General features: G+C 45.1%; 1 long non-coding RNA gene across 1 annotated transcript in view; it reads right to left on the reverse strand.

Moving 5' to 3' along the window:
* LOC129644209 (uncharacterized) overlaps positions 1 to 27,394 on the reverse strand; it is a 123,904-nt gene that overhangs the window by 3,789 nt on the left and 92,721 nt on the right. Inside the window, exon 2 of the long non-coding RNA XR_008710776.1 lies at positions 12,058 to 12,178. This is a non-coding gene — a long non-coding RNA (uncharacterized LOC129644209). The remainder of the gene's footprint in view (positions 1 to 12,057; positions 12,179 to 27,394) is intronic.

Genomic DNA, 27,394 nt, shown 5'->3' on the forward strand with positions numbered 1-27,394 from the left:
CCACATATGCATGCCCTCTCAGTAAATCACTTCACAAACAAAGCTCCCCAACAGTGCACTGGGGGCCATGAAGCTTTATCAGGTCAACATTCTAGCTATTGTCTGACTGACCCTCTACCTCCATCAGGGGTTGGGCAGTCTCTTCCCAAGCATGCTTTTCTGGAGCTGGGTTTCACCACCTGGATAATAGTAACACAGAGACTTCAGCCTGCACACCCCAGAACTGTTGAACCAGACCCTCTGGTGATCAGAGCTGGAAACTATACAACCAACTAAACAAAAGATCACATGAGCCTTACACATAGTCAAGCTGAAGGTCCCCTGGGGGAGGGAAAAAAATGGCAAAAACACATATCAGAGTTAGATCTCAGGAGCTTTTCAAACTGCAGACTGCAAGGAGATCAAATCAGTCAATCCTAATGGAAATCAACCTTGAATATTGGAAGGGCTGATGCTGAAGTTGAAGCTCCAATACATTGGCCACATGATTCAGAGAGCTGCCTCATTATAAAAGATTCTGATGCTGGGAAAGACTGAAGGCAGGATGAGAAGTGGGTGGCAGAGGATGAGATGGTTGGATAGCATCACCGACTCAAAGGACACGAATCCGAGCAAACTCTGGAAGACAGCGAAGGACAGGGAAGCCTGGAGTGCTGCAGTGCCTGGGGTCACAAAGAGTCGGACACGACCGAGTGACTGAACAGCCATGATAACAACAAATCAGTCTCCTGTTGGAGGCTCATGGGAGAAAAACCATCTAGGAAATGCCCAAACTTCCTCCCTGACCCAGCCCACTTGCACTTTGAGAACCAGTAGCCCTGATCCTGGCCTGGAGGCACCATAAACTGGAACATGGTTCAAGGCATCCACAGACTGGCTTCCGGTCAGCATGGCTCTCTCCTCCCCACTCACAAAACTGCTGTCTGGATATAGGAGTCCCTTCCTCCGTATGCTCGGTCTTCCCATAAACCTTAACTTCCACGGCCTCCAGGTACCTGATATCCCAGAGGTCTACAGCGTATTCTCACCTTCCCATTGCCACTGATGGGGTGGCAGAGTGATGTGGCAGTGTGGGTGGGAGGAGAAGAAGGGGTCTCTTGTGATTCCAAGTCAGAGCGGGTGGTGGTCAGTGATATGAGATCTCATTGGACATAGATGAACCAACTACTGATCAAAGTAATTACGCCAAACAAATACCAAGATCACTTCTAGGTCAAAATTTTCTACCCTCGTTTCTACATAAAAATATCCACCAAGCCTATTGTAAAACAGTAGCCACCAAAGTTTTGATAGCTATTGATCTTGGTGAGTCATAACATACGCAGGTACATGACTGGTAATTCACCACCCTACTCACCTTCTGCCCCCATGTCAAGGTACCAGAGAGGCACCTGTCATCTTTGGCTTTAGCAACTTGAATCATTTATGAAAGAATAATTCTGTACCTTAGAGAGCATTTCATATGTTTTACACATTTCCTTTCACTGGCCGAAGAACTAGATAAATGGCTACCCTTTGCAGGAACCAGCTGTGACAAGGTCCAGGAAGAGTGATAAAAAACACTACCATGCCCTGTCTATGGAGTCAAGTTGCTCATTTCACTAGTAATGTCAGTTGTGGTTGTTACCATTGGGGTCTTCAGTTCATTCCTGAAGTCTCCCACGTAATATTACAAAGCATCATTATTTCTACCCTGGCAGCTACAAATCAGTTATTAAAAATGCTCTACAGCTGATATTAAGAAATAAACACGGTAATTAGGCAGACTGGGACTTGGGGTTTGGGGTGTCTTATGGGAACTCAAGATCAAATCATGCCACAGTGGGGCTAGAGTGGAGAGAAGAAATGAATCTCAAGTTTCCCTAAGGAGAAAGTGTGTTTACTCAAAGGCTTCCACAATAGAGCTCAGGTATACATTAAAAAAAAAAAAAAGTAAAATTTAAAAACACAGCAAATTGCCGTAGTTCTCATTATCTTCATGCTTTGCCTTTCTCTTACAACACAATTGTAAAAAATTACCCATCGCCCTAAAGTCCCTGTGATGAGTGATAAAACAGGTCTCATGAGAAAAATCAATGCTTTCTTCAATATTAGGAAAAGGAATCAATGGTAAGAGTCTCCACTGCCTTCAGCCATTTCAAGCGACATAGCTCCACAGCGTGTGACATAGGCCATCTCGGTCAGCATCCAATGAACCAGGAGCCACGCACAGAGGCTGGTTCATCACTCAGTCTATGAGGATGGAGAAGACGCCTGGGGACCCTGAGGTCATCGGCTTCTTCACTGAGACTGTCATTTACCACCAGTGTTGCTTTGCAGAAGCATCCGATTCAGGTATCCAGGAAAAAAAATTATAAACTGACTTCACTGTGTTTAGTATTAATATTAATGCACAGTGGACAACAAAAAGACTTCCTTAAGTTTTCTGTAAAGCCAAGCTTAAAATTGTTCCCTGGTTCACCATTTTAATATTAAAGGAGGCAAGGCTCATATGAACCAAAATCTGCAATTAATTCATTCAAGCCTCTTTCTATCACCTCATCAAACCTGCCTGTTCTATAGTCTGGGAAGATGGGCTACAAAACATCCCCACTGCATAGACATTTCTTCACAAAATTAAAAAAACTAACGCCTTTCACGTATCATAATCTGGGGTAGCCCTGGCTTTTGTTCAGATGTTCAACCTATCTACAAACCAGCGGCATTTCAACACAAATTCAAGGATTCTATCATTAATAGAAAACAATGTATACTTGGGGCTAGTAAAACCAAAATACTACCCAGAACAAATGCAGTCTGAGTAAGGAAGAGTATTTCATTCCTAAGAGCAAGTGTGTTCATTTGTCTTTGTCTGGGAACATTAATGTTATCAAGTCAGCCTGCGTGACACGGCCGAACCCATCTGGACTGGCCAATTAGAAGAGTATATACCACAATTTTTTAAATCTCCAAAATGTAATATCTGATTAACATAGAGGAGCCTGCAATAATCACAAGATCCTAAACGTGAACACTTCTCTTAATCGCTCTCCTTTAAACATGCATGCGGATTCACTCTCCTATCCTCTGATGCTGAGCATCTTCAAAAAAGGCGATGCTCACTGCGAAGTAAGCAGCTGTAGCAGCCTTGCAAGTTCAACATGCTCCCTTCTCTTCATTCCTCTGTTCCGACCTACCCAAGCTCAGTTTCCAAATAATACAGATACTGGATCCCCACCCCCACCTCCCAAGTCTGACATGGACTTAAGTTCTGAGAGCATTTCAAGAAATGCTTTAAACTCTACGAGTTCAAAGCAATTTCTCAATATTTCTGCAAGGACTGGTGTGCTTTACTTTCCCCTCCAAAAGAAAAAAAAAAAGTCTCTAAGGTGCTGGCAAGGTAAGGGAAGCCCACATTTCCTATGGAGGTGATCTCACGTTTTCAATTCTTTCGCTTTTCCAGCCGCTGCATTTTAAAACAGCTTTCTATAAATAGGACTGCTTGCTCACTCTTAAATCTTACTCACTGTCTTCTGCGTAAAAATAACTTAAATAGCAATGCAGGCAAGATTCATTAATCCCTGTCATCCTTTCTCTCTATGTAGTAGCCTCTTCCCTCTTCTTATCTCATCATCTTTCTTGTCAGCCCCATTTATCCCTCTCCATTACGCCAAGATATGTATTTATATAACACAGGGGGCTTAAAGACCCAAAATTAATCCAAATGAATGATTTTTTTAATTATAAGTATTGATAAATATAGGATAAAGACAGATCTCCAAAAAAATCAAACAATGATAAATACTGTAATCTCCAGGACACCTAATTTTATTCTTGTATTGGAATACAAATCGCAATTTTAACGTTAAATCATATTCCTTTCATGTTATTTTGACAAAGGAGCCAACTTTTACATTTGGTTCTGCTCCAAAATAAGAAAAAAACACAGTGATGAGACAGACACCCATACATCAATAGAATGCTTAAGAAAACAGTAATGTGATTTCTTTAAAGACGATTAAGGCCTAAGAAGCTGAGCTTCGTTTTGATGTCCTGGGTGGCTCTTTGATGGAGAAATGAATTCCCAGGAACCCCTAGGGAAACTTATGTGTCGGTTTGATGTTTCTGACTGGCTTTCAGAATGCGACAGGGCTTTAAACCTCGAATAGGATGTTTGAATCGTGCCACTTAGCCGTGTACACTTGAGAACAAGGGGTCCGATGCATTTATTGACTTATTTTCTGTGACACTTGACCCAATCCAGGTCACAAAGAGCACCTAACGTAATTACATCGTTGGTATGTAACTGTGATGAGGTCTTATCCCATATTCCAAATGTGAATCCAGTTTGGAAAAGAGAAGAAAATGCCCCAGAAGCAGTTTTAGAAAATAAACATTTCTAAAGCCAGGGAGTCAGTACATTAGACAAGATGGCAGAAGCCAAGCAATCCACACTGTTGCTTTAGTGCATTTCTCACCGTGGCTTATACAGTAGAATTAGAGATGCGGAGAGAGAAGAAGCAAACAAGGACAGCAAGGAAGGATAGACGGAGGCATTAGAGAGAGGCAGACGGGAGGGAAGAGGGATCGGAAGAGGGGAGAAAGCTCTGCCCATCACTCTCTCCCTTCTTTCTGTTGGTCAGTGGACATCTGTTTGTAGTCACCCTGCAAGCACTTTGCTCTGTGCTAAGGACACACGCTGACATGGTAGGAGCCTCGCATTCCAGTAAGGGAGGCAGACACTAGCCAACCAAGCACCAAATAAACAAGAGTTACAGATTACCCTAGACACTATCAAGGAAATGCCCAAGGTTTCAGGAAAAAGCATAATGCAGGAATCTAATTTTGAGGGGGAGGGGGAGCAGGTCTCTGAATCCAGTCTTTCTGAACCTCCTGACCAGATGCTATCTAACCTCTGAACCCAAAACCGGTTATCAGCACCAGCCGGGTGGCGCTGCCCTCACAGCGCGAGGGTGGACCGTAAGCCACCGACCGAAGGAACTCAGAACTGCACAGTGGGTACAAGTCGGGCTGCTGGAACCTTCCATCCTCATGTCTTATCTTACTTAATTCGTAAATTCAGCAAGGAGATGCAAATCTGAATGTTGCCATATTTTGCAAACATTAAGGAACAGAACATAAGTATGCGGGAGGGGTAGGAGAGATAAGATGAGAATTTAAGATGAATATTTCTGTGCTGGGTACTCTGGACTGTGAAGAGTTAACACGCGGTCCAGGCGAACAGGTGATGCCCAGTGTGCCTGGTGGAGCGAGGTGGGGGGCGGAGGGGGCTGGGCTCGGAGCCCTGGTCAGCAGGGATGGCCGGACTGCAGAGGAGCGGCGCGCCGGGCTCACCCCTGTCCCCAGCACCCGGAGGCGGGGTGGAGAGGGGAGAAGGGGGGACAGGGCGGTGGAGACGCCTCCGGAATGACATTGGAAGGACAGCCAATCAGGCACGCGGCTGTGCCCGAGCGGCCACCTCCGCCGACAGGAGGCGCTCGCGGACCAGGCTCCCCCGCGAAGCCGGAGGGGAGGGGGATGCGAGCGCGCCCTCCGCGGGCCCCCCTCCCAGCCCCGGACACCGCCTCCCTGCTTCTCTGCACCTCCTGGGTTTCAGTAGATTGCTACGGGCCTCCTGGGGAACGTTGGGAACAAAGACTGCGGACCCTGCCTCGCCGGCCGCGGCCGTAGCCCGCGCATCGATTGCTTCTGTTGGGCTGAACTCCGGACCGCTGAGGCTGGACCAGGCGAACTTAAGATGCCGCGGGGAGGAAAGGCTCCGGCCGCGGCGCTCAGCCCTGTGCCTCGGAGGCGGCGAGGAGCCTGCGTCTGCTCGGCTGAAGGCGGCCGCACCGGTCTTGTGAGGTTTGCCGCCCACTAGTGTCCTGTGGCAGGGACACAGTTGACATGCAGGTAGCACCACCTCGCCATCTCCCCATTTCCCCGGCCGCCGGTGCAGCCAGTCCCCGGAGCCCGCGTGAGCGCAGGGCGGTGCCGCGAAGATGCCCAGACGCCGCGTCCACCAGCGAGCGCCAGGGGCCTCCCCGCTGCCCCGCCGAGACCCCCCCTGAGACCCGGCACGGGGGCGTGCCGACTTGCTTTGCCCTACCTAATGCTAACTGTATTATTTCCACTGCCTATTAATTATTTATGAGGCGCATTCATAATCTCAGCCGTAGAATTCAGCTCATTTTGTGAAATCTGGATGCCGTAGATTTTATAAATGCATCCACTGGGACGATCCACCGTTTTCTTTTTCCAACATCAATTTCCAGTTTCCTGCTGTAGTCTTAGGTTTCTCCCTATAAAATGACCTTCCCTATTTATTTTTCTCTCGCGCGCTCTCCCTCTCTGCTTTACATGAAGGTTCAAGGCCCATTGCACTGAGTCTCCTTAGGAAATATTCCTTGCATCTCATGCAGACACATCAATGATAAAGCACTCTGACAGCTACCTGGAGGTCCAGGAATTAGGGATTTAGATTGGTTTCCCCTCCCCCCTCGGTCACCATTATTTCCCGGATCAGCCTACCAATTCTGCCCAGTAAGTCACCAAGTCTCCGAGGCAGCATCAAACTGCAGTCACACCAAAGTGACATCCAGGAGAGAGTAAGAAGTGGAGAAGGATTGGCTGGCATTTAATAAAGGTCTGCATGGGATTTTGTTTTCCTACATAGGGCATCTTGTAGGGGCACACAAGCTTAAGAGACCTAGTAAATTTTTCTGAACCGTATAATTCTTGGGTAGAATTTATATCTGCTTAATAAAAATGGGAGAGAGAGATGAGGAGGAAGCCCTGGAATTATTCACCTAGTAACGTGTTTTTTTCTTATTTCCACATATTTACATAAATAAAAACCAACTTAAAACCCTGAAGGTGAATTTGCACTCATAAATGCCTGCTCCTAAATTTAAATAAAATACAAGTTTTTGGTCCATAATTCCCTGTGGAGGGGCTGCTGAAAGGCTCTGCATAACCCACTTGCCCTTTGACAAACACCCTTCTCTCCCCAGCACCCACTGTCTCTAAGCTCCACAAGCTCCCTGAAAATGGCAAAGCCCCGTACCGCATGGCTCAGGAAAAAAGATGCTGTCAGGGACATATGTGTACCTAACAACCGAGACACAAGGGTACTCGCAAAAATGTATTATACAGATTAAATCTGCTTATTAGTCATTATTCTGCTTGTCTGAAGGCCCACCTATGTGTCTAACAAGAACGGTAAACTAGAATGTTCTCCCCAGGGTTAAAGCCAAGAGAAACTGTGATAAGACACAATGCAGTGTGATCCCATTCCAAGGAAAGGTTGTGAGATGTATCTACATATAGGGACTCCCCCTTCCCTGGCTCTGTAGCTGAAGCTTCCTCAGAGTATTTCCAGAGCATTTTGGGACAAGTTGTCTGCTTTAAAGCATGATGACTGCACCTGATCAGGTGAGGTAATTCATTCAAGGGTTTAACCCATGAAGGGACTGTTCTCTGTTTTACCCCCAATATTGCCTGCAGCCTGTTCAGCAATGATGCTTTCATTAAGAAAAAAAAAAATGTACATTCCATCTGTAGGAAAAATGTTGTTGTCTATAGTTAATATGCAGACACACTGTGGGCTTATTTTATGAGTACCCCAAAATATCAAACTGCATAATCTTTCACAACTAGGCTTTTTTTTTTTTTTTAATCATGTCAGACATTTTGATGTCTGAGGCCTAGTAGTAATCGGTTCTGGTTATTAGAATTCATAGATCTTTTATCACATACATTTAGAATTTTTTTTTAAATTAAGGTAGGCCAAAAAAAGACAGTCATTAAAAAAAAAAAAAAAAAACTCAATGTTTTTCAATTCTCATTCAGTTAGGTAAGAACCATTTAACTTCACATTTTGAAATATGGTCCTATGAACAAACATCATTCCAAACTGGACTCTTATTTCATTTTGACATGACTATATAATTTTATGATCCTTTCCACAGTATGCATTGAACATCATTCCTTGAAACTCCTTAAAGTTAGTTCCCCCCACAAATGAAAGAGTCCAAAGCTCTACAGTCAGGCCTTTTTTTTTTTAATGCCTCATTTTTAAAGAGAGGGCCATTTTTATATAGAAGATTCCATATCCTTCTAGATCACAACATGTAATACAGCAAAGTAAAATTTTCATTTGCACGTGCAGTCTATGTCTCATATTGTGAAATCTACATGTATTCATTATAGTATCAATAATGGTGATTATTAATCAATTTTAAGGGTCCTGAAAAAGGTGTAAGAAGATAAGGCTCATAAGACTCGATATAAATGCACTTACATAGCCTTTGTACATATTGTCCACCAAGTAGATTATTTGAGGTTTCATACAATTTGCTCATTATTTTAGTAAAACTAATTCCAAAAAAAAAAAGTCACACATCTCAGCATCTCTGTCTCAGAGACAGCACCAGACCTATTTCTGTCATGTATGAGTATGAAACTGTAGAATAGATACCAAGTGACTGACAATCAGAAGCACAACCTCTTTGCTCATCCTGGAATACATACTTCCCAATAGGGTAGAAATGATGTTTCATCTCAGAGCCCAGGCCTTTCTGGGGAACCCCAGGGGTGTATGCCCTGACAGGTGAGACAGGCCATCAGGGCTCTTGGCTCTGGAACATGTATGTGAGCATTTCTCTGTGTTCCCTGAGTTCATGTTGGCGGAGCAGCAGAAAGGGCCGCCTTTCCTCATGCATCACCACACATTAGCTCCAGCAGATCTATCCCCCTAGGTAAATTCCCTTGAGGCTGCAGAGGAGGCATAGTGCCCTCTGGGAAAGATGGGTGTCATGTCAGAACTTGTTGCAATTCTTTCCTGCTAGGAAATCTCAACATGAAAGTTTTGAACACGTTGCTTTAGGTGATATTAGAGAGTGAAGTGTCATCTTAACGTTAATTTCAGGCTTCCCTTCTCACAGTCTTCCCTTTTCTTAGTCATCGTTTTTCCCCTTAATTTTACAAAGTTTATGCATTTCCCCTGGCCTGTCAGTGTGTTGATTTTTAAAGTACTATCCTGGTAGGCAAAGAAAATGCACCTCAATGCAGCTGCCCTGTGCATCTTTCAGGAGAATCTTCCAGCCTCCTCTTGGCTTCTGGTATTTTCTCACAAGGGTGAGATTTTCTTTCCTTCTACCCCCTCCCTCCCACTTCCTCCCTTCTGGGTAGGGGAGTCTGCTTAATGGTTTAATTTTAACTGTCAGCAAGTCATACATTTTATGCAGATTTGTGTTCTGAAATTTGAAATGGGAATTTCAGCTGTAGCTACTCCCAGGCAATGCCAAATGATTACAATTTCCTCTCCTTCCCAAATGAGAGGAAGCCATTCATACATGCGAGTTCATATTTACAGGGTGACAGGCGACTGAAGGTGCAGTCACACTTGCTAATTGGATCTGACTCAGTCAAGAGCAATAGCTTTTCAAATACCCAGGAAGAAAGCATTTCAAGATAAAATATCAGATCGGTATAAGGAAAGGAATGCTATTTGCAATAGTCACGGATTTCATTTATACAACTATACAGGTGTTTTGCAGAATTTGTCAACATTTCAGATGATGTAATGCTTATCAGTGCATATTTTTACATAAATGATGGTGGGGACTCTGTAGTACCAAGAAGGTTGGGGGGGGGTGCGGGGGCGGGTAGAAGGACAGATCTTTCTTAAAGGCTTCTCTTGCTGCTGGAGATGAATTGCAGCAGAATTAAAGCACATGTTTTAAAAGCTTAAAAAGCTTAGACTCTGAAGGCAGACGCTCTGAAATGACCCTTCCACCTGCCTGCACTTGGAATGCCATGTCCCTTGGAGGCTGTGAGGTGTCCAAGTGGCCATCCTGCCGTCTCTCTTCTTACCAAACCTGGTTTATTCTGAATGAGGCAGCTAGCTAGTATAGGAGTTAGCTCGAGCTGTCACTTTGCTAGGTAAGCGCCTTTAAATGATTACAGAGCAATTTTTCCCCCGGTCTCTCTTCATCGCGTCCTCTCCTCCCCCAAAGAAATATAAATAATATTTCTTAAAAATAAAAGCCTGAAAATGTCAACCCTGTTGGGGGAGGAAAAGGGAGAGACTTCGTCCATGCATCCACTCCCCCCACATCCCGGTCCATCCAAGAAATGAAATTCATCACAAACCGAAAGGCTCACCATTCGCGAAGCTCTGGAACAAGGAGAGGGCCAGTATCCACATGCCCCTGCTGCTCCCCGGCCTCCCGCGAGCGCCGCGCCGGCCTCGCCCCCCGCGCTCCGCCCGGCTCCGCTCGCTCGCCACCCGCCCGGGGGCCGCCGCCCGCCCGCCGCCGCCGCTGCTGCCGAGCCGCCCGGGCACGCGGCGCGGCCGGGCTCCGGGGCGAGGGCTGCGCTCGCCGCGCGCCGCGCTCCTGCACACCTGCTCCCGGGCGCCGCGCCCAACGCTGCGGCCAGAGCGGGCCGGCGGGGCTGCAGCCCAGGTGCGCCGTCAGCTCAGGGGGCCGCCGGCAGGTCGGCAGGTGGACCGAGCCGCACACGCGGGCGTGAGCTCATCCCGGGCGCCCGGCGCCCAGACTGCGCAGCAAGCGGCCTCCCGTGCGCCGGCCCTCAGCCTCCGCATCCAGGCAGCAGGCGGGCGGGCAGGCTCATCTTTTCCTCTCCTGCGGCCCGAATCACATTGATCCCTCGCTAACCTTCCCTGGCTGGGAGGCGGGCGGGCGGGCGAGGAGCGAGCGGAGCGGAGGCGAGCGGGGACCCCCCTCCCCTGCCTCTGGCCGCTGGGGCGCTCTGCAGTCTTAAAGCAGCAGCGGAGAAGTGGAACCGAACTGGAGGCAGGACCGGCGAGAGCGCAGCCACCGCACAGTCACGCACAGTCATCAGGATGCATGTCTTCGAGGCTTAAATACTCATTTCAACAGCCGATTATTTTTAGTTATTTTCTTGCCGGTTGCTAATAAGATATGACCAGAGGTGACTCTTCCCGAAGGTTGCCAGATAAGCAGAGGTGACCAGGAAACGGTGGCAGTTTTAATAAAATGTGCAGCTGGATTTCGCTTTCGTATTTACTGTCATAAAAGTCCAGTTCATTTGCCTAAAGGGGAATGCAGCTTTCCAATCCTGCTGCTACTATAAAGATCTCTATGGTTTCACGGGCTAATTTTTAATTATCTCAAATACATAGTAGACTACAAACACAGGCAATTCTAATTTTGCTCTCCGAATGGTGCCAAAAAGAAAAAAAAAAAAAAAACCCTGATTAAAATTGCTGATAATCTGAGTAATTCCAAACATATAATCCCTTCTACTTTAGTGTGAAAAGCCAATATGGCAACATTTCCTGAATGTTCAGTAGGTGGTTGAAGTCATAATAATATTTCAATAAAACCTTGAGAAAGGGCATACTTCCATATTCCATCACTTGGGAAAATAACAACCAACAGGGTTTGAATGCACCCAACTTAGGATCCAAGGTAGAATTTCAGGGGCTAGGCAAGAAAGACTGAGGAGGAGCTTTTGAGGTGGGGAGGGCAGTCCCGTGGGAAATGAATTGGGTTTCCTGGACACTGTGTACCTTTTGCCTAAGCTCCATGCTCTCCTCCAAACACAAACAGGAATTCAGCACACCTAGAACAGCTCACAAAATAACAGGAGAAGCAAATGGTGAGGCAGAAACAAAATGGTGTTTTACCAGAGTTGGGCACAAGATGGCCAGGCCCTGTGTATGAGGAAGGGCCAGCAGAGCCAGTGATGCTGCTCGCTCGCCATCGCTCTGCAGCTGCAGGTGGTCACGTGCTGCCGCCCACTCAGGACCGCCAGCCCAGCCCTGCGCCCTGCCACACTCCCCAGTGTCCTCCGGCTTCAAAGGCCCAGGGTGCTCAGACCCTGGGCTCTCCTAAACACAGTCCAAGAAGGCAGGTACTGGGGTGATTTCTATTCCTGCATCCACCTCCTCTATCCATTCATTCAATTCACAGATTCTTAACTGCATCCCAGCCATCTGTGAGGCTCCATTCATTCAGCCTTAGCAGTCAGGCACTCCAGCACTGGGGTTAGACACACTGGGGGTCAGAGCCCAGCTTGGCCACTTACCTGACTTGGGTGGGGCTTGTGCACGTTACTTGGGCCTCATCCTCATACAGAATGGAAATTATCAAGGTTCCTGGCTCCTATAGTTGTGCAGATCTGATGACATATTCCTAGCACGTGGTCACTGTGATAAATGATAACCATGGTTATTACTGAGTTTGGGAGCAAGACGGGCTACATAATTTTGCAAGGTTTAGTGCCAAATGAAAATGGTGGTTAGTGGGGGGAGAGGGCTTCTTTTACCAAAAGGAAAAAGGTGCTATTTAAAGAGATAAATATAAAGCTTTTTATTTGCTTATTTAATGCCACACCCCATTGGGCACAGGAATAATCCCGGCTGAGTGCATTTGACTCAGAAAAGTTCCAGTGGCCCATATCCGCCACCCTTCACTGGACCCATGGCTGTGCCCCCATCAGAGCAGAGAGGGGGAAGTCCACCTCCCTTTCCTGCAGGTTGTTGCCCCAGTGTGGGGTGGACAGGAGATCCCCAAGGGACTGCAATCTCCATGCTGGACAGCACTCAAATCTCCTATAGTTGTGCAGATCTGATGACAGATCTACATGGGGGGGGGGGGAGGCGAGGGTGGCCCTGGTCAAGTTCGATGTAGAATATGCCATAGCAAGGGTGGTCTAGGGGAGGAGCACCCTAAAACACTATGCTGATTCAAATGCCCAACCTCAGCACCCCCTGTGTGGTACCCAGGCCCAATCCATAGACTACAGGCATCGACCCAAGCCTGCTCTTCCAGCATGACCCAGTGTCTCCTAATCAGAAAGTAGGAATGATTGCCAATGGGGAGGTGGAGGTTGACCAAGGCCAAGAGCATCAGGGGGTAGGGGGTGGGGGGTTGATGGGCAGCCTAGAACCTTTCCAGGAGGTGACAGGACACAGAACAGTGGGAGAGCCATAAGCTCAGGAATAAAATTACTTTCTAAAATTGATAAAGATTTTTAAGATGGTAACCACAGAGCATTTAACCCCAAGAACAGGCCTCTCTGGGAAGGGGGATCCCAGGGCAAGAGTATCTGTCACCAGCAAACCCCATTGGGGTCCCCCGAGGAAAATAAGATGGCATGTAGGAGATAAGTTCAAACCTCTTCTTCTGTGTTCAGTCTAGTTTTAACTGGCCGACAGAGCGCCCAGTGCAGAGGCCTTGTGAATAACACATCAGATTAGAGTTCCCAACAGGGAACTGCCGCCAGCCACTGAGTTGGCCAGCGCCCTGTGGAGAAGCACTGCACATGGCACCTCGATTCAAGATGGCAGAAACGGGCCGTGTGCAGAGATGCTGCACCCGCATCTGGCCGTGAGCAACAGGCATGTGCAGGACAAGAGATGACTCCGCCCCTCCCTCCACAGACCGGAACTCCACAAAGACGCCCCATCCACAGCCTGTCTGGGAAAGTGTGTGTTCTAGAGCTTGCTTCCATCTCTCCATTCTTTGACCAAAGAATATTACTATCCTCTGCTTTTGAATACAACTTGGTGTCCTTTTATTGATAAGTGACACCACACAGAACACTCCAACTCAAAAGGGTTTATAACACATTGGTCTAAACTCCATGAAGTCAACCCTCCGCGGTTGTCCAGCTAATGCATCTGCATCAGACTGAGTCAGTTAACAGTGCAGAATGAGCCTGACAGAGCACCAAGCTCTCTTTGCACAAGTGTTTTCATAACATACTTCAGGGTTTCCCTGATGACTCAGTGGTAAAGAATCTGCCTGCCAATGCAGGAGACACTGGTTTCCATCCCTGATCAGGGAAGATCCCACATGCTGCAGAGCAACTAAGCCCATGCGCCAAACTATTAACCTACTCCAGTATTCTTGCCTGGAGAATCCCATGGACAGAGGAGTCTGGCAGACAACAGTCCATGGAGTCACAAAGAGTCAGAACTAAAATGACTTAGCATACAAGCCCCTACACATACACACTCTGTCCTCCTACTGCTCTCGGTCAGCCTTCTCAACAGAAGAGAGAGAAAGTCAAAGAAGCTGCTTTTGTGTCCACTTGAATGATATTAAATAAGAAATAATATTCATTTGGGGAGCATCATCATTCTAATTACATGGTCTGAGGCTCCTCTGTTTTCTGTTGGATCAAGAAGAGCATTTCTGAAATGGTAGCATTTGAGCTGGGTTCTAAAGGAGATGGGGATGTGTAAGGAGAGCGGTCAAAGAGGGGTGCTTCCCCCCTTTCTGATGCATGGAGGTCATTCGGACCAAGAGATACACAGTTCCCCAAATGGAAACTGTGATAGTGTCCTCGAGCTGCTGAAATGAGCCCCACATACTAGATGACTCGACAGAACAGACGTGTACTGTTAGTTCTGGAGAACAGAAGTCCAAAATCAAGGGGTGGGCAGGCCTACACTTCTGAAACCTGCAAGGGTGAATCCTTCCAGGCCTCTCCTAGATTCTGATGGTGGCCAGAAGTCCTTAGCATTCCCTGGCTTGTAGATGCATCCCTCTCGTCTCTGCCTTTGCTTAAACTTCTCCCTCTGCACATCTCTGTGTCTCTTCCCTTCTTCTTAGAAGGACAGCAGTAATATTCAAAAAGACTCACTGAAATCTGGTGTGGCCTTATCTTAACTGATTATGTGACCCCATGGACTGCAGCATGCCAGGCCTCCCTGTCCCTTCTTACCATCTTGAAATGAGCCTATTTCCAAATAAGGTCACATTGAGATACTGGGGCTTAGGCTTTCAATATCCTTGGAAAAGGCACGTTTCAAGCTGTAACAGGACCCAAAATCAAAAGACAAAAAGCATGAGAAGTGTTTCCTAGAGGAAGGAACAGGAGTTGGATGGGGACCTCTCTCACGCCCCACCTCTCACTTTCACCGTGTGGACCTGAGGTCCATTTGTAGAGCATGTGACCAAAGCAGAAGTTCAAACTTCACCCTGAAGTCTCAGTTTCTCCCCTTGGAAACTGAGATAATTATGTCTGCTCTTCTTATCTTCATTGTTGAGATGATTAAATAAGATATGAGAATTCACTGAGATAAATATTACACAGAAAACAACTACACATAATCATTACTGTGTACAAGTGGACTTGCAGAAGCATTTTGAGTAAACTTATTACTTGATAAAGCTTCATTTTGGCTGCTAGTGCTTTGATTAAGTTGAAATCAGGCACTATTATACCTCTGGCCTCAGAACTGCAAAGGGCAGAGATGATCAAGACTGTTAGCAATGGCCAGTCCATTTCCTCTTCCAGTGAACTGATGCAGATCCTCAACAAATGTCTGGAGATGCCTGCCACCTCAAAGTCATTCTAACAATTCCTGGGAGCTTAACAATGAATAAGTCTGGATGGGGAAGGGCAGTAGGGAACCTCTGGGCTGCTTGAAATGTTCTGTGTCTGGCAATGTCTGGTTGGAAGTTACAAGAATACATACATATATAAACATTCATCAAGTTGTACACTTAAGATTAGTGCCCTTTATACACTGGACTGCATAAAATAGAGACTATAACACAGTTCCTACTGATACCACAATTTAGTGGAGGATTCAGATAATAGTTAAAACCAATTGATCAGAAAAACTCTGTAATGGGGACTTTATAATCAGCACAACTAACTCAGCCAGCTGGTGTGTGTGTGTGTGAGAGAGAGAGAGAGAGAGAAAGAGAGAGTTGGGGTGGGGGGTGGATTAGGTGTAACAGGAAATGGGACAGGAATGGAAGAATTGGTAAGACAAAGTTTTGAACTTCATACTGAAAGCAAAAGGAAGCTTTGATGGTAGTAAGCAGGAAGTGAGACAAATTAGATTTGTTTTGCAAACATTCCTTTAGAGGCACATTGGAAAATGGCCTGAGGGTCTCAAGAAGGACACAGGAAGACCCTTAGAGAATTAGCCTGAGTCCAGAGGGGATATGAGTAAGACCTGGTGAAAGCCATGGCCTTGGGATGAAGACATATGTATGGTATAATATAAGGAGATATTTAAAAGGTGAGATGATCAGTCAGAAATCCTACTAATGGTGATGATAGATGACGTCACTATCAGCGTGGTGGTTCTTTATCTCCTCAGCACTGGTGCGTCCAGTTCTGTATTCAGTTAAAATTCTCGTCTGTGAGACAAGGGCTGTTACTGTCTTTTCCATTCTTCAAACAGGGAAGCCTCAGCTCAGCGAGGCCCAGAAGCTTGCGCTATAGCCTAACCTGTCAGAGAGCTTGGCCTGAGTCCAAGCACAGCTCTCCCAGGCCTATATAGATGGGTCTCCTCTAAACATCATGGGGCGAGATAGGGAGGGGGTTGGTGAAAGTCAGGCAGGAGGTACTGAGAGATAATCAGGAAGAGGTAAGCAGAAAACAATGAGAAATAGTGGTAGGAAGTGGTTAAAGACAGGCAGGAAAGGGTGAGAGAGGCAGGAAGTGGTCAGAGGCAGGAGGTGGTGAGAGATAAGCAGGAAGTGATGAGAGACAGGAAGTGGTAAGAGACAGGAAGAGACAGGTAAGAGACAGGAAATGGGGGGGAGTGGTGAGAGACAGGCAGAAGGTGGTGAGAGAGAAAGCGGGGGAAATGGTGAGAGATAAGCAGAAAATAGTGAGACACAGGCAGAAAGTGGTTAAAGTCAGGCAGGAAATGGTGAGAGAGGCAGGAAGTAGTCAGAGGCGGGGCGTGGTGAGAGATAAGCAGGAAGTGGTGAGAGACAGGAAGTAGTAAGAAAGAAAGAGAGGAGGGGGGAAGTGGTGAGAGACAGGCAGGAAGTTGTGAGAGACAAGCAGGAAATAGTGAGAGACAGACAGGAAGTGGTTAAAGACAGGCAAGAAATGGTGAGAGGCAGGAGGTGGTGAAAGAAATGCAGAAAATGGTGAGAGACAGGCAGGAAGTGGGGAGAAGTAGGAAGGAAGTGATGAAAAATAGGAAGGAAGTGGTGAGAGGTAGGAAGGAGGTAGTGACTAGTACTGAGAACTCCAAGACACTCTTAGGGGTCCATCGGGATGCCTGTGTTTACAGAGAAACCACTAACCATCATCTCTCCAAGGCTTTTCATGTTCCTTCCATTTCTACTCTCATATCCATAGTCTGTTCTCAATATGCAGCCAGCATGATCCTTTAATACACATACAAATACACACACACACACACACACACACGCAGATTATAGGAAGCCCCACTCAAAATTTTCCACTGCCACCTGACCTTTCACAGCATAGAAGTCCTCCCTGCCCTCCCACCATGGTCCTTGGTCTGAAGGCTCATCACCACCACTATCACCCTCACCACCACTCTGTCCATTGGGTTCCTGCTTCTTAGTTGCACACACAGCACTGGAATCCTTGATTTCCTCAAACACAACTAGTGCATTGCCATCCTGCCCATAAAACACATTTCCCTTGGATGCCCCCATGGCTCCCTCCTACTACCATCACTCCCAACTTCAAAGTCTTCTCCTCAGAGAGGCTTTTCCTGACAACTCTCCACACACATACCATTTCTCCCCTGTCACTCTTTGTCCCCTGAGCTTTATTTCTCCACACAAATACATGTGTTTACTCACAGGCCCCCTAGCTCTGTGGAAGCTGTGACTGCGATGCTCACCACACCCAGAACAATGCTTATTAGCACATAGTAAGTGCTCAATGACCAGCTGCTGAGTGATGAAAAAGAAAGACGAGATGATCAAGAGAAACTTCAGAGAAGGCAAAACTTCATGGACCCTCAGCTCCAGCTCCTCCGTTTCACTTTCCAGGAGACTAGAACACCAGAACAGCCAAAGGACACCCAGCTGGTGTGGGAAAAACGAACTTCCTACCTCTCAAATAGTCTCATTGTGCATAAACAATTCATCAAAATAAATATTCCCTTACTCCCCAATGGGTAGGCGGCTTGCTAATGGCACACTAACCATTATTTTCAAATGAAGACAGTTACTGAGTCTGGGGATTTGGATTGTAAGAGAAGGGCAAGGCGGGGTTCACATCAAATACATTTTAGAAGCAGAGAACACTTCAAAGGGAAACATAGGCCTATGTGGAGAGTGCTGATCACGGCAGCCTATTGGGATTCGAGCCGAGAGGAGAGGTGGGGGGGGCGGCCAGGGAGGGACTAGCAGGAGAGGGGAGATGCATGAGCAGAACCGTGGATCCTGTGGGATCCAGGAGCATCCCTTGCAGGTCTGCCCTGGGGGCCTAAAACCAGGGGAGACAAACGGCCCCCTCTTGAAAGACTAGTGTTCACACAGAATTCCTGGCTAGGTGAAAAGTACAGGCAGCTGTGATTTACACCTCATTCTAGAAGGTGCTTCAACTGTGAATGAGGGGAAGGAGCCCTTCTGGGTCTAGCATAGATCTTTGATGTCATGGAATGTGACCCTATGCAGCCTTGAGAGCAGCCATTGGGAAAGTAGCTTGGGTCGTGGAGTGAGCCCTGAGTCCCCAGCCACAGCTCAGCCCTGTGGCCTCATGGGCTGCACACCAGACACCACTGGAGAGAGACGGAATGGCCAAGAGGGTCCTGTCATTACTGAGGGAATAGTGGACAGGGAGGACAAGGGACCAAACACCAGTGGGAAAGGCTGGGGGGGACACCTTGAGTGCCCAGGTGGATGTGATCCAGATGGGGACTGTGCACTCAGGCCCTGGCACAAGCTGCATGGCCCTGGGGGTGGCTTAGCTTCTGGCCTCAAAGAATGCTCTATGAATCCTGCCAATGCCACAGGGTCAGGCTTCCTAGGGGGCGCTAGTGGTGAAGAACCAGCCTACCAATGCACAAGACATAATGATTTGTGGGTTCAATCCCTTGGTTGGGAAGATCCCCTGGAGGAGGGCATAGTATTCTTGCCTGGAGAATCCCATGTACAGAGGACCCTGGAGGACTACAGTCTATAGGGTTGCAGAGAGTTGGACACAACTGAAGTAAGAGGACACACAGCACATGCCACAGAGATGGTTAGATGGAGCGATCTTGTAAAGCACCTAGAAAAGTGCATGCTTTGAACTGCAAAATATCACAAAGAAGGGTGGAGGACAAATGAGGGTTGGTCTGGGGACACAGGCAGAACAGGTAAAGGCCTAATGTCTGAACATTTACACTGGATAACAAAAAGTCAATCAATCCAATAGGACAATGGGCTCAGGATTTCAATTTAATACTTCACAGAAGAAGAGAACATAGCCAGTTAACCTGAGTGGTTGCTTGACCGCCATTAGTAGGCAACAGAATGTATGTTTAAATACCAACGAGATACTGCTTCTCACCATCAGATCAAAAGGATAAAAGGAAATGGAGATTCTAACGTTGGCAGGATGCAGGGAGAAAGGGCACTTTCAGACGTTGCTGGTGGCAATGTGATGCTTCTGTAGGTTTCTTTATTTTTAATAGATTCTGACACTATGTATTTTAAAAAAACAAAATGAAAAAAATATATACTTCTCCTTCCATTTAGCAATTATGCTCTTGGGAATCTCTCCCATTGAGGTAAAAAGAACCAGTACTTAAAACTATCTGTATGATGCTATTCACTGTAGCATTGTTTGTTGAGACAACAGGAAAAAAAAAAAAGAAGAAGAAGAAAAAGAAAATCATCTGAGTGCCCATCAGTGAGGGATATTGAATGAAGTTTAGAACACAAAAATATTGCAACAAAATCACTGCAGATGGTGACTGCAGCCATGAAATTAAAAGACCCTTGCTTCTTGGAAGAAAAGCTATGACCAACCTAGACAGCATATTAAAAAGCGTAGAAATTACTTTGCCAATAAAGGTCCATCTAGTCAAAGCTATGGTTTTTCCAGTGGTCATGTATGGATGTGAGAGTTGGACCATAAAGAAGGCTGAACTCTAAAGAATTGATGCTTTTGAGCTGTGGTATTGAATAAGACTCTTGAGAATCCCTTGGACTGGAAGGAGATCAAACCAGTCAATCCTAAAGGAAATCAGTCCTGAATATTCATTAGAAGGACTGATTCTGAGAAAAGCTCCTATACTTTGGCCACTTAAAGAGAAGAGCTAACTCATTAGAAATGACCCTGATGCTGGGAAAGATTAAAGGTAGGATAAGAAGGGGACGACAGAGGACAAGATGGTTGGATGGCACCACTGACTCAATGGACATGGGTTTGAGCAAGCTCCGGGAGATGGACAGGGAAGCCTGGCATGCTGAAGTCCATGGGGTCACAAAGGCTGGGACACAACTGAGCAGCTGAACCACAACAGTAAAAAATCAGTGATGATGTAAAAATAATTTTAAAAAATGAAAATAACAAAATCAGTGATGTAAGGATATTTCCACCACATTCAAACGAGAAAAGCAAGATGCAGAATGTTTCAATAACAGAAACAACAGAAAACCCTCTGTGTGTATGTGTAAGCAATCTTGCAATGCTAGAAAAATGATGCCCCCAATCCCAATACAAATGTTTGTTACTGATAGAGTTGAAGTGGGAAGAGTGGGAGAACAAAGAAAAAATAACTCAAAGAAATTAAGAAAAGGTTGATTTAGAAAAGACAGCATGTATTACATGAGCTCATGTAAGTAAAATATAAATGTCAAAATGAAAATGGTAGTTATCTATGTAGTAGAATATTTGCTTTTTACTTGTTTATTATCCTTTTCTGTATTCTTTTGATCCTTTTTTTTTTAATAAAACTATCTAAGATGAAACTAAAAGACAACAATACCATAAAATAAAGGACATTGGGAAACCTGACAAAGTCTGAGTACAGTAAGCCTCCTACACTCATGCTGCTATGCTCAGTCACTCCATTATGTCCAACTCTTTGTGACCCCATGGACTGGAGCCCAGCAGGCTGCTTTACCAGAGGAATTTTCCAGCCAAAAGTACTGGTGTAGGAACCCTTCCTGCAGGGGTTCTTCCCAACCCAGTGATGGAAACTGAATCTCCTGCATTGACAGGCAGATTCTTTACCACTGAACCCGCTAGAAAGTCCACGTACATACAAGTGTCCTACACACAAACCTTCAAGTTGAGAAGCTTCAAAGATGCAACCATGCATCTAGTTCCAGGAAGGAACCAGAACCTGTGACATCAATTTCAGGTGTGAGTGGCACTACAGCTTGCCCTCGTCCATCTCCTCCATCTCTTGCCCTCCGTCAGATGCAGCTAATGACCCTTCAGCTCTAGCATCTCCCTCATCCTCTCCCTGCTCTTCTTGACTGTTTACCCCTTGCCAGCCCCTGTATGCCAGCTGGTGTACTGGAGTACTGTACTTTTCAAGGTACTGTACTATAAGATAAAAGTTGTTTTATTTTGTGTTTTATAGCATATTATTTGTGTGAAAAGTACTCTACCTATTACAGTAGAGTACTATATAGCCAGTTGTGTTAGTTGGGTGCCTCGGCTAACTGTTGGACTTATGAACAAAATTGAACTCATGCACGCAGTCTCAAAACAGAATCTTTTGTATGTGTGGGACTTACCATACCATGATACCATAGAGGGCATATGCTGGCCTAGAGGGCAGTGGTTTCTCATCTCCTTTTCTCCTGATTAAAAAAATATATTATTATTATTTTTTTAATTGGGGAATAGTATTTTCTCATCTCCTTTTCTACTGACTTTTTAAAAATTAGCTTATTTTTTAATTGGAGGATAATTTCTTTACACTATTGTGCTGGTTTCTGAAGGACCTACCTCACTGAGATCAGTTGGGAGCCCAGTTTCCTCCACACCTGTGGACTCAAGGGCCTGTTCTTCCACACTGGTGGTTACTTCTCCTTCTTGTCCACTTTTTCCGGAAACCCTTCTGTACATGAGACTTAAACTTTGTCTATTGCGCCCATTGCTCGGAAAACGTATTCAATCAGACCCCATTTTGACCTTTTCATATCATAAAGGCCCCTAAAAAGTAACATGTCTTATCCTATTCGCTTCCCCGACTCTCCTGAAGAAGGCTGAGCCATGGGGTAGAGAGGGGTCAGAAGGCAAACCCAGAAGAGGTGACAGAAAAAAGAGGGGTGGGGGGCTGTGTCCAGGGCTTCAAGTTTTGGTTTAGGGGAGTAGGAGAGAGATTGGGTGTCTATAGAAGAAAGGGCAGAGAGTGTTTGTGAAGATCTGCAGTGGGTGAAGAAGTTGGAGTGAGAGAAAGAGAAGGCCAAATTCAAATCCACCTGGAGACCTTGTCCAAGAGCAACCATGCAACCTTGGCTTCCCCTTCTGTGCCACAGTGCAATGCTTCAGCTTGCAGAAGCATCACGGGTACTAGGGTGGCCAAGGACTAGTCCTCTCAGCCAAGAAGAGCCCAAAGGAGCAACCTGCAAAAACTCAGCGCACAAATGGGCAGTGACACCTATATCTATACCAGTTTCTTTGTAGTTCTATCAAACTTTAAGGAAAGTTCTGAAGAACAAGTCACAACATTTTAACTTCTTCAGTGCCACTTCTCTTAAGCACAGTGTTGGAAACGATTCCAGGGTTGAATATGAATCAATTAAAAATAAATAATATTTGATGTTAATGCTTTCAAACTGATGCTGGAGAAGACTCTTGAGAGTCCTTTGGATAGCAAGGAGATCAAACCAGTTAATCCTGAAGGAAATGAGTCCTGAATATTCATTGGAAGGACAGACGCTGAAGCAAAGCTCTAATACTTTGGCAACCTGATTCAAAGAGCGGACTCATTGTAAAAGACTGGGATGCTGGGAAAGAATGAAGGCAGGAGGAGAAGGGGATGACAGAGAATGAGATGATTGGATGGCATCACTGACTCTGTGGACATGAGTTTGAGCAATCTTCAGAAGATAGTGAAGGACAGGGAAGCCTGAAGTGCTTCAGTCCATGGGGTGGCAAAGAGTCGGACATGACTGAGTGACTGAACAATAAGTTATCAATGGCTTTTGCTATCTACGAAGAAGGTTACCCATTCAATCTTCATCAGATCCTTTCCAAAGTAGGTGAGAAACCTCAAAGTATGATCTAAAGCTAGGACATTTACCCATTCAATTCACAAATATTTATTAAATTCCTGATACTGGCTAGGAATAAGGGCACATGGGATACTTTAGTGAACAAAACAGAACAACTTCTCTTGTGGTGCTGACAGCCAGCATCCCACCCTTCAGAGGGAAACTGCTCACTGGTTTGTTTCTGAGAGCAACTCAAGGAGAATACATTCAGTCCTAACTGATCTGTATCCTGGTCTTGTCTTTGAGAGTCATCTTCTCATGCAATTTATAATGCTCTCCTGGAAAATATCAGCCACAAGAACATAGTATGCAAAGATGTAGGTGAATGGATGATCATTCAAGGTATGTTTGCAATATAGAAGTGGAAGTAAAAAAACAAAATATCCATTATTGGGGACCAGTCAAATAAGTAATGGTGCATCGAGATAACAGAGTATTATGTAGTCATTTAAAAATATGAAGAGGCTTTAGAGTTCAAGATTCCTGGATGTTTTGAAATGAAAGAAGTAGGGTAGGGGAAGTGGTGGGTATTGGATGTGCCCACTTACATAGTGAAATGCATATATGTTTACTCAATTATACATGGCTAGACAACTCATGGGGAGAGGGAAGAAGCTCTTAACCAATGTTGCATCTCAGAAGGGGGAGTGGAGTAGGACATGGGAAAGTGAAAAAAAAATGAAAGTGTTAGTCCCTCAGTTACGTCCAACTCTTTGTAACCCCATGGACTACAGCCTGCCAGGCTCCTCTGTCCTTGGAATTTTGCACGAAAGAATACTAGAGTGGGTTGCTATTTCCTTTTCCATGGAATCTTCCCGACCCAGGGATTGAATACAAGTCTCCCACATTGCAGGCAGATTCTTTACCATTTGAGCTACCAAAACATGGGATGGGTGCATAATTTCATGAAATAGTATTTTCCCTCAAATAGATGGATTTTGATACTTTCATTTTATTATGAATACATGCACTTTTTTGATTAAAATTATTATCATAAAAAGATATCAATGAGCTTTAAGAAATCATTATCTATATTTCTGTCCAATATGTCACAACCAGTATCTCTACCACTGGCCACATGTGGCTGTTTATATTTAAAGGTGAGTTGAAAGGTTTCCATTATTGCAGAAGTTACACTGGACAGTGCTTGATGAACCTAGAGCTGGAGAGCTTTTCTTGAAACATCTAAGCCTTCATTCTTCATAGTAGACTCAATGCAAAACAAACAAACAACAAACTGATACAGATTTTGCATTACTGAACAAGACAGGCATTTCCTTAAATGTAACATACATTTCTTGCTCTCTCCCCATTCATTAGTCAGCAGAAAAGTAAGAAACTCATTCCTTCAACCATCTACAGTGTCTTAAGGCTCTTTGTTATTTTGCATAAATTTTAAGTATTATTTGAATGTCTGTGTACTTTTGCCCCATGGAAATCTAAATTAATGTTTATGGATGCTATTTGGAAGCATATAATAAAACATAACTAACAAGTCAAAAATCATCTGATCTTTTTATTACTGTGTAGATACTGGTACCTCCTCATCTTTTCAGATCCCTCATCCTCTAATTTGTTCAGGTTTCTCAGGTCCCTCTCCACTCCAGGAAGCCCTGACTGAGAGTTAAACTTGAGTAACATGGCAACACACTCCAGTATTCTTGCCTGGAAAATCCCATGGACAGAGGAGCCTGGTGGGCTGCAGCCCATGGGGTTGCAGAGTCGGACACAACTGAAGCGACTTAGTATAGCATAGCATACAAGGGTCATGAGCAGTATATTTGGTTCAATAAACAATGAACCAGTGAATCAGTTAGTGATTCCCCATCGATTTGTACTCTGAAATTTTCATTTGTGTGTCTTAATCAGACCAGTATCAATTTAAACCTTCTCCAGCACTCAAACTACACTCAAACTGTAGTCTTGCTCAATCAAATGCCAAGGAAGTCAACTTTAAGACTTAGTAAGTCTTCTTTCAATCAGTGAAAGATAAAATGCAAAATTAGTTCTTATCCTTGCCTTTTAGAGTGAAGATTGCTAATTGTAAAATTCTTTGCTCCAGGCAGGGAGCCACCATACTCCCAACTAATAGGACCTCAGAGCATCATCTGGCTGAAGATCTGACCTTCTGGGAACTCCCTGTGGAGGACACTTGGTTGAATACAGTATCTTTCCACACTAAACCCCACACCCAGCCAGCCCTTAGCTGGGGGTTTCTCTAATCAACTACTTGAAGAACTGTGGATGAATATAAAATGCTCTTCTACTCAATTTTTCTTTTCTATCTTTGGACTTCCCAGAAGACACTGCAATGACCCATCTTAGAGGAGAAAGCAGAGCCTGCAGAGAACGTGCAAGGCTTTGTATTTGCCTGCAAGCAGTTATTCAGAATGACCTTCTTAGTACCACAAGAGGAATATTAATCTAACACTACAGGTTCTCCCTTTTCTTATTCACAGACTTTTATGAGAATTGGCTTATAAAAGTGATTGATCTGAACTCACCATGGAGGAAAGGGAGGCCAAAATGGGGCCCAGCCCAGCTCACAAAGAACATCCTGTCTCAGGACAGGCATTCACTGGGGAAGCCTCAGAATAGGCAGAGAGGGGAGATGGGTAAAACAGCACTTTCCTGTTGTTCACTGTTAATCAGGCTGCAAAAACCCAGCAAAAACAGTCCTTGTATGTATCTGCCTCAGTTTACAAGGTGCAAAACAGTAAGACACAACAGAATCAGTTTTATTTTTCTCTTTATCCACTGAAGTTCTTTGAATGCAATTTTAAAAAGTATTGAAAATGTTACATTTGTCAACCATTATCCAGTTCATTCCTGTGGGAAACTTGTAAAGTATTTTTATTTTATTTTTTTTTTTTTTGGCCACAGCATGTGGGGTTTTCATTCCCCACCCAGGTATCAAACCCTTGGTCCCTGCAGTGGAAGCACAGAGTCTCAACCGCTGGACCACCAGGAAAGTCCCTCTCTGGGGAATATTTAAGGAAACATTTAAGGTTCACTAACATGATAACCAGAGATCAAATTGCCAACATCCACTGGATCATCAAAAAAGCAAGAGGGTTCCAGAAAAGCATCTATTTCTGCTTTATTGACTATGCCAAAGCCTTTGACTGTGTGGATCACAATAAACTGTGGAAAATTCTTAGAGATGAGAATACCAGACTACCTGACCTGCCTCTTGAGAAATCTATATGCAGGTCAGGAAGCAACAGTTAGAACTGGACGTGGAACAACAGACTGATCCCAAATAGGAAAAGGAGTATGTCAAGGCTGTATATTGTCACCCTGCTTATTTAACTTATATGCAGAGTACATCATGAGAAACGCTGGACTGGAAGAAGCACAGGCTGGAATCAAAATTGCTGGGAGAAATATCAGTAACCTCAGATATGCAGATGACACCGCTCTTATGGCAGAAAGTGAAGAGGAACTAAAAAGCCTCTTGATGAAGGTGAAAGAGGAGAGTAAAAAAGTTGGCTTAAAGCTCAACATTCAGAAAACTAAGATCATGGCATCTGGTCCCATCACTTCATGAGAAATAGATGAGGAAACAGTGGAAATCATGTCAGACTTTATTTTGGGGGGCTCCAAAATCACTGCAGATGGTGATTGCAGCCATGAAATTAAAAGATGCTTACTCCTTGGAAGGAAAGTTATGACCAACCTAGATAGCATATTCAAAAGCAGAGACATTACTTTGCGAACAAAGGTCTGTCTAGTCAAGGCTATGGTTTTTCCAGTGGTCATGTATGAATGTGAGAGTTGGACTGTGAAGAAGGCTGAGCACTGAAGAATTGATGCTTTTGAACTGTGGTGCTGGAGAAGACTCTTTAGAGTCTGTTGGACTGCAAGGAGATCCAACCAGTCCATCCTAAAGGAGATCAGTCCTGGGTGTTCATTGGAAAGACTGATGCTGAAGCTGAAACTCCAATACTTTGGCCACCTCATGTGAAGAGTTGACTCATTGGAAAAGACCTTGATGCTGAAAGGGATTGAGGGCAGGAGGAGAAGAGGACGACAGAGGATGAGATGGCTGAATGGCATCACTGACTCAGTGGACATGAGTTTGGGTAAACTGTGGGAGTTGGTGATGGACAGGGAGGGCTGGCGTGCTGCGATTCATGGGGTTGCAGAGTCGGACACAGCTGAGCAACCGAACTGAACTGAACATGATAACACTAATATACAATAATGTGTTCTTCGTTTTTCCAACAAAGTTGTCTTTTTTTGTGAACAAAAGAAATTTGCTCAAATAAAGATGAACATTTTCACTTTAGAATTGGACAATCAGGGCCAGAACTCATCCCTCCACTTACTAGTATTGGGATCTTTAGCAATTCACTCTTTCTCTCAAGGCCTCAGTTTCCTCATCTGCAAAATGGGAATATCAACAGATTATCAGTGGTAAGGTTCTTATGAGGCTTAATAAAGCACCATCTCTG

Source organism: Bubalus kerabau, chromosome 2 (genome assembly GCF_029407905.1).
Source record: "Bubalus kerabau isolate K-KA32 ecotype Philippines breed swamp buffalo chromosome 2, PCC_UOA_SB_1v2, whole genome shotgun sequence".
NCBI lineage: Eukaryota > Metazoa > Chordata > Mammalia > Artiodactyla > Bovidae > Bubalus > Bubalus kerabau.